Here is a 13355-nt window from a genome sequence, read left to right as displayed (position 1 = left end):
TTAGACTTCAAAGCCCTTCTTTTGCACCTAGGATTTTCAACAACAAAAATTACTTAAGTTGGATGACCTTTGAACCCTTCTTGTGTTTTCCAGCAGTCGATGCGGCGCACGAGCATTTGTTAGCGTGGATATCAACGGGGCAAGGCACCTGATCAGGCGCTCGTCGCAGATTCTGCGCGTCACCCAGCGAGACGGCCCTTATTTGGCATCGACAGAGCAAAGTTTCTGAACAAATTTGCTTCCCTTTCTGTCAACAGTGCCTTGCACCCGTGCTTCTGTGTCTCTAAGGAAACACGCGGCCTTAAACGTGTCCTCGCTGGCAGTTCCCACATCGCCGAAACACAGCCCATGTATCCCGCCGCTTACTGTACGGTGAGATGGAAAAATCTGCGGCCCTGTCTGCCAACCGGTCTTCGGCCTTCCTTTTGCCTGAACGCATGTCTGTCCACATTGCCTGTACGTTGTAATGAGCCAGCTAACCTGTGTGCGTGTATATTATTTCAGCAGCCCCGTTCGTCCTGCACTCATTCTCTTTTCTGCGAGCATCCGCTCTGTTCGGCCATTCTACCGAATGTTGTGCACGCCCCACACTTCGCCTTTGCGCCATTAGACGCGTCCGAGCTGAACTCACCTGGCCCTGTTAAGAAAATACGCGCCTTGCGTTGGCAGGGCCATGCAAAAAATCCGCCGCACCCCTTTGCTTTCACCTCACGGGGAACAAAAACGTGGAACCATTTTTTTTATAAATTGAAACCCTCAGTGGCATTCCTGACGTTCCAGCGAGCAAACCCTGCGTTATCCATCACGCGGCGGTGCCGCTGCCGTGCAAAAGGGCGGCCCTGCAGCGCCAAGGCCCAGGGAAGGACGTTTCCTTCGAGGTGCTGCGGTGATGTGCGGGAAGGCCCACCGCGCTCGGCAACCCCGGTGCCGAGTGGCAAGGCCGCACGCTGCCTCGTGGAGGTTGCAGAGTGCAGCACCACGAGTCGTATTTTATTTTGAAAGCGAAGATGTTTTTTTCAACAAGGGGAATGGACGCATGGTTGTTTCATCGCGCTCTCACTTTCATCTATTTGTCACATTTTGGCAAAATTCTTTGCTTTGAATGCACGTGTTTCTCATTGAAGAAAAAAAGCACCTTGACTCGGAGCGTGGGTGATTTTGTTGGATGAGGAGGGTAAACGGCACCCGGAGAGCCCTGAATGCGCTCCATTCTCCACAAACGCTTCCAACGCTGCGCTTTTTTTTTTATCAGCTTGAAGACCACACGCACACGTTAAGTTTACAGACATGGCCTCTCCCTAGTCACCCCTAGCCCTCTCAGCTCGGTGCACATCAAACCGGCTGTAAACTCCGCACAAATAAATTAGAAAAGGCCACTTGATGTTACCTCCATCGCCATCTTCATATTAGGGAAATCCCAGCGGCACTCAACGTGGCCTGGAGAGGTTTTCCGCAGACTTAATTTGCTACCGTCAGATCACAGTTAAACACCGCCACAAAGGATGAGGCAAATGTGCAGCGTTCTGGCATGAAGCGGTCTTCAGTCGCCTCGTTTCTCTCTGTCCTACACGGAGTCTCACCAACGTGGGCATCAATCCCACAGCCACAGCAGTAAAATGCTTTTCTGGTGCGGATGTTACTGGCGAATGTTTGCCTATTCAGCCATGGCCATTAAGAGGTTAACCACCTTGACAATGCGCCAACCATGCGAGTTTAGCAACAGAAATGCACAGGGCCAATAATGTATGAATTCCCACATTAATAACAGAAACAGATATTTAGGCCAAATTTAATGCATAACAGTCCCATTGACCCAACCGGAAAAACTCCACCAAGCCGATTACTTTTTTTTAAAGACGGTCTGCTTTGCAATGTTTGGCCAATACCATGAATGAGAGTTTGACTGTGGAAGGAGCAGAGTACCCAGAGAAAACCCATTGCATACGAGGAGGTGACCCACAGCACTTGCCCTCCCCGGCCACATCACAGCCATTGCTTAGAACACCTGGCAAGCCATGGCGATCACCTACCTAGGTAACTTAACTAAGCTCCGTGCTGCTTAGCTTCTGAGATTTTATGAGATCGAGCACATTTCGTGCGATTCGATGATAGGACTATCAATGGCATCGCCACACGTGTTCTCTTTTCACTGTGGTATTGAGTGCCCCCCACGTCAAATTGGCCCACTTGTGAGCGTTTAGTAAGTGGATCAGGCCATAGCGCCGTTTGTGCCAACACCAGGGCTCAAGGTGACGTGGTAGCCGGCCCGAGCACACATTCTTCCACCTGTATTGTCTTACAGGTAGCCACAACGCTTTGCTTCAGACGGGCCAGATCCTTAACAGATTCTGCAGCCATGCGAAGGCGGAGGCCAAACAGGTGTACTCGCCGGCACGGGATGACCGCGCGTTGCGGTTATCAATCACGCAGGAGGAATACTTTTTAACTGCTGCCAGGTCGCCCGTCAAACCTTCAAAGTGCAAGCAACGTGGCTCCGATTACGAGCACGGCCACGGGGAGAGCGCGGGCGCTTGTAAAGTCACAACAGGTGTACAAGGTGAGCGCACGCACTCAGAACCGTGGCATGCGAGCACGTGTCTCCAGCGTGAAAATATTTGGCGATTTTGTTGTTGTGAGAGAGCAAGGCGATCTTACACAATAACGCAGTGTTTCCCAAACTGTGGGACGTGGAACTCTTGCAAACACTACGATTCAGAGCAGTTATCACTTTGAAAAATGTTATTGGTGTGTGGTGGTCCACAAAAATGTTGAGGGATTACAGTGATAACCACTGCCATAATTCAACATCACGCAGAGTTGAATGGGATGACTACAACTACTGCAGATTATTCTGTAGATTAGTTTTGTTCATTGGAAATACGAAACACAAACAACCTGGAAGAAAGTCAACTCAGATGGCCAGGACATGAAGAGAGGAAAACCATATTGGAAGAAGAAAGATGATCACCACGTGAGCACCAGGGCGGACACCAAGAGGCAGGCCTAGATGGAGGTAGCTCCCAGTGGTGAACCAGGATGGAAGGACTGTGGAGAGGACGTGCAGACGATGGCCTGGGACAAGAATGAGTGAAGAAAGAGCAGCAGGCTGACAGACCTCACACGAGTGGGGGAAATGCAAAAAATCACAAGGTTGTTTTATTTTTACTAATAAACAGGAAACCATGATGAAGGTACATAGAGAGCGAGATGAATGTGTACATTATTTTTTTAAGGGTAAAAATGAAAAGAAATACCAACATGGTGTCAAACTAATACAACAGAAATCCAATAAAGTATGCCTTGTAATAAAAGTATATTGAAAAACATTGCAGAATGAGCTTTCAATCTCTCACTCGAATCCCATAAAGCAGCCAGGTGCCTCAGCAAGGAGACAGGCAGAGCGTGAATGATGTCACATAAAGCGCGCACATTTTTCCGTACATCACGTTAGGAGAGCGGCTGCCCGCCGTGCGCTCGCGAATGGTAGCTCACTTACGGCAGCAGCCGGAACGGCGACACCAGATGTGCGATTTAACGCCGTCAGTACACTGCCCCTCGCAGGAATCCCGATCGTATGCCTAATAAATCGGCCTGCTTCCTGCGGGAATGCCACCGTGGGATGAAATGCTTTAGCGTTTCCCGATGACAAACGAGCGGAGCTTTCAAGATCTCTCCCGAAAAACAAGCAGTACTTAACCTGTTCAAGTGGTGTGCACCCCACATTTTTGGTCTCATCACAACTCAGTATTTGAGCACGTGAGAAAAATAAGACATGGGGCCTGGACTCTCAGGAGGAGAAGTCCCTCCGATATGCCGGGCTCAAGCGTCACGTTATACGGTTGAGCGGCAAATTCGGTGGTGGCAACCCTGCCAAAAGATGGCATCCCAATGAATAATATCTGCACTGAATTAAAATGTGTTTGGCTTTGGAGTATACTTCATAGGAAATAAATGTGTAATACAGTGAAACATTATCTCTGGCACTCCTGAAGACAGCATTTAGTGAGGGCACACTGGAACATAAACCAAGGGTTTGCAAAAAATGTTTGAGCACGAGTGCTACACACCGAATCAAAAGTTAAGCACATCAATTACTGCCACTCGGAGAAGGAATTGTATTTTTACTTTTTAACGTGAAACCTTTCCAAAATTCATACACAAGTTTTTCCAACAACCTGTCGCAATAAAGATGAGGCACAAAAGGTGAACTTTCGCGAGTAACGTAGGGTGCTCATGGGACTCACACGGGCCACATATATCGGCGAGTATTAAAGACGTTTTGGAAAAACTGACATCTGCAGCTCGCGCGCAGCGTTATTTGAGCGATGTCACATGCCAGTCCTTGTCGATCCACTAAAATACCATGCTGGTGCACCTCCATAAAAGAAAAAAGTTACCCTGAATGAATGTATTCCATGCATCAACCAGAGCTACCCTGGCACAGAGTCTAGAAACCCGGACCCACAATCCAGAGTCCCCGGGTTCAATTCCTCACCAGGGCGATTGAAACATGGAGTGTTGCATCATCCACCACTCACTCTCTCCACCCTGCAGTACAAATGGGAACACTGTAGTATATCGATAGTTGGATCATGAGAGGTGGGGTACAGTGTGAGTACCCTGTAAGTAAACGGTCTGGTGAGGGTGCAAGAGCAGGCTGCATTCCTCTCAGAAGCTAGAGGCCTTTGTCCTTTGCGAAGGAGTACAGCACGCAGGGGAATACACAAAACACCTCAATGCTGTCTGCATTCTTAAATTAAGGGCTGTGCTTCCTCCTCCTCCTCTTGAATAAACATAAACCTTTGCAGTACCAATGCTCCTCTCTACCCCTACCACCACCCTAAAAACACAAAAGGTCATGTACCAGGTAGCATCTCCTATTGGAAAATTGAAATATGAATTTTGTAACCACACTCAAATAAACTGCACTGATTCCTAGAGATCCATGAGAGGGCCGGACACAGCCGAGGCAGGCACGCTTCCGGCCGAGAGAGAACGCGGGGGAGAGTTTGCACATCACGCTGCCACTGAACACAGACGCGCATTAATGCGTCTCAAAGGCTCCGATTCATCCCAGAAAGGCTGGCAGGTATCGCATATGTCCGAGGTGGCCCGAGGTCTGTGGTGGCACTTACCACCCACACAAGCGCACATTCGGAAAGGCCAGCGCAGATGCTTGCTGGAGGAGTGAGTAGGCGTGGGATGGTTTTTTGGCTGCTGGCGTGCATGCGCTCCGATTACATTTCCTGCATCGCATAAACAATTGTAACTCAATTCAACTACGCCCCGCAGACCACTCTGCCGGGTGGATGTGATTACGCTAATTTCGGCCGGATGTAGCGTGGTAGCGCGAAGGTCGATGTCCGCACGCCAACACGGGGCTAAGTCGCCAGCCCCGGCCAGCCCTTTGTGCTGCTGTACGCCTGCCATTCGTGGACACCGTTAGGGAGCACCTATTGGGTCTCGGAGGCCAGGTGAAGGGGCGATGAATGCAGGAAACAGCACACACAGCCAGTATCATTGCTGATGTTGACAAGCTGTATCAGCCACTCGTATTGGGCTGACCGAGTAAAGGACAGGGTAAGATGCAGGGATCATAGTGCAGTGCGCTAACCAACACTCCTAGCCAACACACAAACACACACGGACGAGCAAATCAACATAGCATTCCTCTCACACACAAAAGTACACATCTACACACAGCAGACATCACAGCGCTGACTGCGAGACATGGACAACATCACAAAGAGCCCTGTCGCTTGGACAAGACTTCACGAAAGTCTTCATCACTCGGGAGAGAACACGAAACGCGCCGTCCCTTTAAGGGGATGTTACATGAATCGGTATTTGACTTCAAGGGGACGTAATTATCAGTCTAAAATCGACGCCAAATTAAAACGATATACATGCCCTTATAGGGGGATATAGAGGAAAGGGTTGTGCTATAGGTGGAGATGCAAAGACTGGAAGTGTCCCGACCATGCAAAGGGATGTGAAGTCGTTGACAGTGTGTGGAGCAGCTGCACTGTGGGACCAACGAGGGCGTTCTGCTCCACACAGCAGGAACGCTTCTCCGCCACACCAATCGGAGCATACACAACGATGGCGATTGCGTGAATTTAAACACACTCATGTCAACTGTGCTTCTGCGTGTTCTGTTTCTATTTACAGCTGATGGGGATTTTCACTGCCTGGAAAATGTAATATTAGCATCTGCAGTTCCGTGTATATACATTGCAATCATATATACTCAGGATAAGTACACTCTGAACAAAGATATTTTCCTGCGTGTACCTATATCACTTTATGCACGCACACCCATACATGTGTACACATCCCTGTAAGTACACACATCTGTCTACACGCATCCCGGCACAAGGATGTAGTACACACTTGTATATCCCCACATCCCTGTAAGTACACACACAGCCCTGTTCACATACACTTGTGTGTACACACACCTCCCTGCTAAGACGTGCCTGTGTGTGCATACTCCTCTATAGAGATGCATACATCCATGTATGAAAAAATATAGAAACGTCGAAAGACATACTTGTGTAGTGACATAAATGGGGTCACTATGGCGTTTTACGCCAGCTACCTTCACAAGATTGGAGCAGTGTGTTTTGGGCCTCTATGCTATGGAAGCGAGACCTAGGGGGCATAGTCCTGGTGACTTGCGTAAGAGAGAGGTCGAGTGAGGACATGACAGCCTGGGTGACCCTGAGAGGGCACGTGACCAGACGAGGTGGCAAGGGGGGCCCAAAAGGGGGAGAGAGGGACACGTGATGTAGGGGCCAGAGTCTTCTGAAAGGATCTGGAAGGGGGCGTGGCCAAGGGGGGAGCCCGTCCACGCCGCGGCCCTTAAAGGCCGAGTCCCGAGCCCCGATCGCGGCTGTTCTCTGGAATCAACCCTCCGCGCTACGTCTCTCCAATTTTCGGTCACCGCTCGACATCGTGGTTCAGTCAGGATGTTACTGACGGACCCGGTTATGTAGTTGCCCTGTTGGGGTCTAGTTAACGTGTGTCCGTTTATGTAGTTGGCCCTGTTGGGGATGTGTAATAAACGTGTTGCCTCCAAGTCAAGTGTGTGCCTCAGTGAAGAACACTACAACTGGAGTGAGAAGTGAAACATAATAGTCAGGTGATAGCCTCGCGTTAAATAATGTTAACTAGGCGGAAACAACTCACCAAGTCGTCTTCAGACGAGGAGGAGGACGATGGGGTGATTCCACATACAGCCCCAGGAGCTGTAGCCCCAGAGATGTAGCGCAAAGATCTTCTACCGGCAGAGCCAGAAAAAAGTCCGAACCTCGCCGCACCGTCGGAGAAGGAGCGCCGATCGCGGAACGTGTGCATTGATGACCTCTGGCCGCCGTGGCAGATCTGGCCGCCGCTTTAAAGCGGGAAGAGGACGTTGGGGCACCGGAGCTGCGGCAAGACGTCTCCGCCGCCACTGGTTCCCGCGCACGGGAAAACAGGGAGGTGTGGCCCGCGCAAGCGGCCGCCATTTTGCCGGACGGGCGGGACAGGATTCCCGCCGAAATGGACCTCTCGCTGAGAGCGCTAAAGCTTCAAGATTGTGCTCTGAAGAAGAGGCTTCCCTTCGTTAGGGAATTTTCATGTGTGGATGGCGACTGGGAGGCGTTTCGACAACGCTTTGCCATCACCTGCAATCTTGAGGGGTGGATGGAGGTGAAGGCGCTGCAGGCGCTTCCCACAGCACTCGACGACGACGCCTTGGCAGCATTCGACACCATCCCGTCCGAAGACAAGTCGACACTGCCTCAAGCCCTCGCACAGATGGCAGCGATTTTTGCACCACCGTCCAACAAGTGCTAGAAGTTCGCCACGCGAAGGCGGGGGGAGGCCGAGACACCCCTCGCCTTCCGCAGCACGCTCATGGCGCTGGCCAAGTCTGCGTACCCCAGGATGGATCATGTCGGAAGTGATTTCCTGGTCCTCGAAAGAATGTTGCTGCTGGCCCAAGAATTTCAAGTCGTCTTGCCAGCCACTAAAGAGGACGACTTTTCCTCATTCACAGTCGCACGGTGTCTCCAGGCACATTTCAACATCTAGCAACGTGCGACCGTGGCCGCGTGCACCGGACCTTCCGAGGGCAAAGGTGCACCCGAAGACGCGGAGCTTCTGCAAGCCTGCGCTTCACTGGACGGTGCAAAGTGGAAGAAGGGCGATGCGAGATGACAAGGTGGTCGAGACCGGCCGAAGGAGACCTTCCCTCCCCAAAGGGACGACCCAGTTATCCGTTTCAGGTGTGGCCTGCCGGGACACGTCTCGATGCGATGCCGTGCTCGACAAGGGAGGCCCTTCACGACGCCGCCATCCTACGCCTGACCGTCCTTCACTCCGCTTGGTCCTCAGGAAAGTCACGGTGCCCCACACGCACAGCCCTTGTAGTCACCTCAGGCATCGGGTTCGGAGTCACGGGTCGTCGGTTCTCACCGGGTTGTGTTGCGCGAGGGTCGGGTTGTTGTGGGCGATGGGTGGCCGCGGCATCCCGGTCAGTTGTTGGCATTGGGCCGCCATGTTGTTGCTGCTGCGGTGGGATCGTCAGCCATGATCGGAACCGTTCATGGCATAGAGGTGCGGGTGCTCATTGATACCGGAGCATCCGCCACCATCATTTCGGGGTTCTGGCAGTTGCCAGCTCTCCCGATGGCTAGAATACCTTCAGGACTACTCGTTTGTGGTCTCATATAGAAAGGGTGCTTGCCATGTAAATGCTGACACACTATCACGACTGCCACCAAGTGATCAGTGTGCATGCATTACAGGGGCAGGGCGTTGCAAGCCCACTGCGACGGGACCATCTTGCACTGTTGTGGCTGCAGCGGATGTTACACACACAGACACTGACATATGGGACAACACAATCGGCCTCACCCACACGGAATGGGGGCGACTCCAGGAGGAGGATGCCTCCTTATTTAAAATAAGGCGCCGTGTTAAGAACTTCGAGGAGGATGGGGGTCGACTAGCATTGTCCACGGTGGTCATTAGAGGGGGTCTATTGATGAGGTGGGATGGGGAACTGCGGAAATATAACATCGTTGTGCCCACCGTTTTGCGGGGCAAAGTAATATGGGCGACGCATGAACGAGTGATGCATCTTGGTGTCCAAAAGATATTGTCGACTCTCCGGCTTAACTTCTTCTGGCCCGGGATGCCAGGAGACATCTATAATGTTTTAAAAGAATGCACAGAATGCGCTCGTCGAAAACCTCTGCCAAAAATGGCTTGTCCCCCTCTAAAATCCATCAGCATGTCCCGTGTGAATTAACTCGTCGCGCTCGACATGCTTGGCCCATTTCCTACAATCTCGCGGGGAAGTAAATATTTGTTGTGAGGTGTCGAGTATCTATCTCGGTGGCCAATGGCCTGGCCGGTGCCGGATCCCTCGGCTGCGACGATTACTGACGCGCTTCTCCACGGTTACGTTTTGGATAAGGGGGCCCCGGAACGCCTTCTTATGGACCAAGGCAAAAAATGTTCTTCTAAATTACTAAAGGAGGTATGCAAACTGATCGCATGGTGGAACGTCTACATAGGACCCTGACATCCATGCTGTGTCAGCAGGTCAATGAGGATCAGTCTGACTGGGACCTGCACGTTCCAGGTGTTCTCGCGGGATACAGATTGGCCCCTCACGCCTCCACTGGCTTCTCGCCATTTTTTCTTATGTACAGGAGGGAGCAGGATCCACCAATTGAGGTTCAATTGAACCAAGGAGCAGGGTAATAATTGGCTGATCCTGGCTCTTCTTGTGCCGCGGGGGGTGACACACATGCGGGGGTTGGTGGTGGTGTTGCCTGGAGGTCGAGTTGGCATGTTCTTCGGCGCGTTCACAGTGCCAACATTTTTTTTATCTTTCTTCCAAATCTTCTCCTCCCCCTTTTTTTTCTTTCGGTGATTGTATACATATTAGGGTTTCTGTATTTGTTGCGCCATTGTTGGCTGCATTCTTCGTTGCTACGCTTTTAACCCTTTGAGGCATTCTGCTGGGTTTTTTTCAATTCTGGGGGGATTTACAGCCAGGACGGCTGTGTTCTATGAAGATGGGGGGGGGGGGGGGTGTTGTAGTGACATAAATGGGGTCACTATGGCGGTTCGCGCCAGCTCCCGTCACAAGAGTGGAGCTGTGTGTCTTGGGCCTCTCTCGGGCACCAGAGTGAGCATGCCATGGAAGTGAGCCCGAGGGGGCATAGTCCTGGTGACAGTGAGAGAGGTCGAGTGAGGACATGACAGTCTTGGTGACCCCGAGAGGGCACGTGAGCAGACGAGGTGGCAAGGGGGGCCCAAAAGGGGGAGAAAGGGACACGTGATGTAGGGGCCAGAGTCTTCGGGAAGGACCTGGAAGGGGGCGTGGCCAAGGGGGGAACCCAGCCACTCCGCGGTCCATAAAGGCCGAGTCCCGAGCCCCAATCGCGGCTGTTCTCTGGAATCAACCCTCAGCACTACGTCTCTCCGATCTTCGGTCTCCGCTCGACATCGTGGGTCCGTCAGGATGTTACCGACTGACCCGGTTATGCAGTTATCCTGTTGGGGTCGAGTTAACGTGTGTCCGTTCATGTAGTTGGCCCTGTTGGGGCTGTGTAATAAACGTGTTGCCTCCAAGTCAAGTGTGTGCCTCAGTGAAGAACACTACACTTCTACAACACATACGTTGTAGAAAGAAACCTGTATATACATATATACCTTTAAGTACACACTCGTGTATGTACACAATCATCTATGCAAGCATAAACGTGTACACACACCGATATGCAATCACACCTATAAGACAACACACCCAAATAGTGCGGGTGGCTACATACGGTTAGAATGGAGTTCAACATACATACATACCCATACCTGTACACACACAACTCTACACCGTACTGGACACAGATGCGCGGTTACACATATGTAAATAGGTACACGTGCACACTCCCTTGTGCATGTACACTGGCTGACATATACCTGTGTGCACAATGCGTCTTCCGCAGCATATAGTTGTGTGTATACATACTGCACACACACAGGTGTACGGTGTGAGTACACAAACTGTCTGTGTGTATACATACTGCACACACACAGGTGTACGGTATGAGTACACATACTGTCTGTGTGTATACATACTGCACACAGGTGCACGGTGTGAGTACACAAACTGTCTGTGTGTATACATAGTGCACACAGGTGTACTATGAGTACACAAACTGTCTGTGTGTATACATACTGCACACAGGTGCACTCTATGAGTACACAAACTGCCTGTGTGTATACATACTGCACACAGGTGTACTATGAGTACACAAACTGTCTGTGTGTACATACTGCACACAGGTGTACTATGAGTACACAAACTGTCTGTGTGTACACATACTGCACACAGGTGTACTATGAGTACACAAACTGTCTGTGTGTACACATACTGCACACAGGTGTATGGTGTGAGTACACAAACTGTCTGTGTGTATACATACTGCACACAGGTGTACTATGAGTACACAAACTGTCTGTGTGTATACATACTGCACACAGGTGCACTCTATGAGTACACAAACTGTCTGTGTGTATACATAGTGCACACAGGTGTACTATGAGTACACAAACTGTCTGTGTGTATACATACTGCACACAGGTGTACTCTATGAGTACACAAACTGTCTGTGTGTATACAGTGCACACACACAGGTGCACGGTGTGAGTACACAAACTGTCTGTGTGTATACATAGTGCACACAGGTTTACTATGAGTACACAAACTGTCTGTGTGTATACATACTGCACACAGGTGTACTCTATGAGTACACAAACTGCCTGTGTGTATACATACTGCACACAGGTGTACTATGAGTACACAAATTGTCTGTGTGTATACATACTGCACACAGGTGTACTATGAGTACACAAACTGTCTGTGTGTATACATACTGCACACAGGTGTACGGTGTGAGTACAAAAACTGTCTGTGTGTATACATACTGCACACAGGTGTACGGTGTGAGTACAAAAACTGTCTGTGTGTATACATACTGCACACACACAGGTGCACGGTGTGAGTACAAAAACTGTCTGTGTGTATACATACTGCACACAGGTGTACGGTATGAGTACACAAACTGTCTGTGTGTGTACTCATACTGCACATAGGTGTAAGGTGTGAGTACAAACACTGTCTGTGTGTATACATACTGCACACAGGTGTACTATGAGTACACAAACTGTCTGTGTGTATACATACTGCACACAGGTGTACGGTGTGAGTACACAAACTGTCTGTGTGTACATATTGCACACAGGTGTACGGTGTGAGTACACAAACTGTCTGTGTGTACATACTGCACACAGGTGTACTATGAGTACACAAACTGTCTGTGTGTACATAGTGCACACAGGTGTACGGTGTGAGTACACAAACTGTCTGTGTGTATACATACTGCACACAGGTGTACGGTGTGAGTACAAAAACTGTCTGTGTGTATACATACTGCACACAGGTGTACGGTGTGAGTACACAAACTGTATGTGTGTACATACTGCACACAGGTGTACGGTGTGAGTACACAAACTGTCTGTGTGTACATACTGCACACAGGTGTACGGTGTGAGTACACAAACTGTATGTGTGTACATACTGCACACAGGTGTACGGTGTGAGTACACAAACTGTATGTGTGTGTACATACTGCACACAGGCGTACGGCAGGTGACCACATGCGTGCAATGTGTTCGCACACCTGCACACCTGTACACCTGTGTGACGCGGTAGACAATGCCAGCGATGCTGGAGCTGACAGCGACGAAGCAGACAACAGGTGACAACAACAACAGCAGCAGCAGTAAACGACCCCCCCCCCCCCCCCCGTGCACGCAGAGCGTGGGGCCAGCGAGCGGAGTGCGGTGCTCCCTCACCGGCGGCGGAGGCTCTCCCTGCCGGGCCCCCGTCTCCTCCTCCTCGTCCTCCTCGTCCCGGGCCGCCAGGGCCTGGCTGCCGTCACGGCGGCGCGGCACAGCTGGACATGCTGCTGCTGCTGCTGCCGCTGCTGATGATGCTTCTGACGACGATGCCGCTCCAGCGGCTGCTGCTGCTGCTGATGATGATTGGGATGGGGGCCGCAGGAAGTGACGACACAAGCCCGGGGGGAGGGGGCGGGGGGACAGCGCTTCCGGGTAGCCATGGCTGCCGCCGCCCGGAAGTGAGAGCCCGCGCCGCCATCTTGGTTCGGGATAGCCCGACCCGCTGTAACGCTGTTGTATGTATTTTAGTTTGTCTTTAAATTAGAACTCGTCTCGTACTCGTCTTAGTTTGCGCCATTCGGGTGAAAAGAAAAACATACTTTGTAATCACC

At 51.0% G+C, this 13355-nt stretch overlaps 1 protein-coding gene across 2 annotated transcripts in view; it reads right to left on the bottom strand.

Moving 5' to 3' along the window:
- LOC133347367 (protein dispatched homolog 1-like) overlaps positions 1 to 13108 on the bottom strand; it is a 55363-nt gene extending 42255 nt beyond the window's left edge. For both annotated transcript variants that reach the window (XM_061559603.1, XM_061559604.1), the window contains exon 1: positions 12919 to 13108. The gene's annotated coding sequence lies outside the window, so the exon portion shown is untranslated. The remainder of the gene's footprint in view (positions 1 to 12918) is intronic.
- Positions 13109 to 13355: the final 247 nt, after the last annotated feature.

The sequence above is a fragment of the Lethenteron reissneri genome, chromosome 25 (genome assembly GCF_015708825.2).
Source record: "Lethenteron reissneri isolate LAM-NWPU_2019-01 chromosome 25, ASM1570882v1, whole genome shotgun sequence".
Taxonomy (NCBI): Eukaryota; Metazoa; Chordata; class Hyperoartia; order Petromyzontiformes; family Petromyzontidae; genus Lethenteron; species Lethenteron reissneri.
The sequence above is the reverse complement of the archived record's forward strand: the minus strand, read 5'-3'. Positions and strand labels throughout refer to the sequence as shown.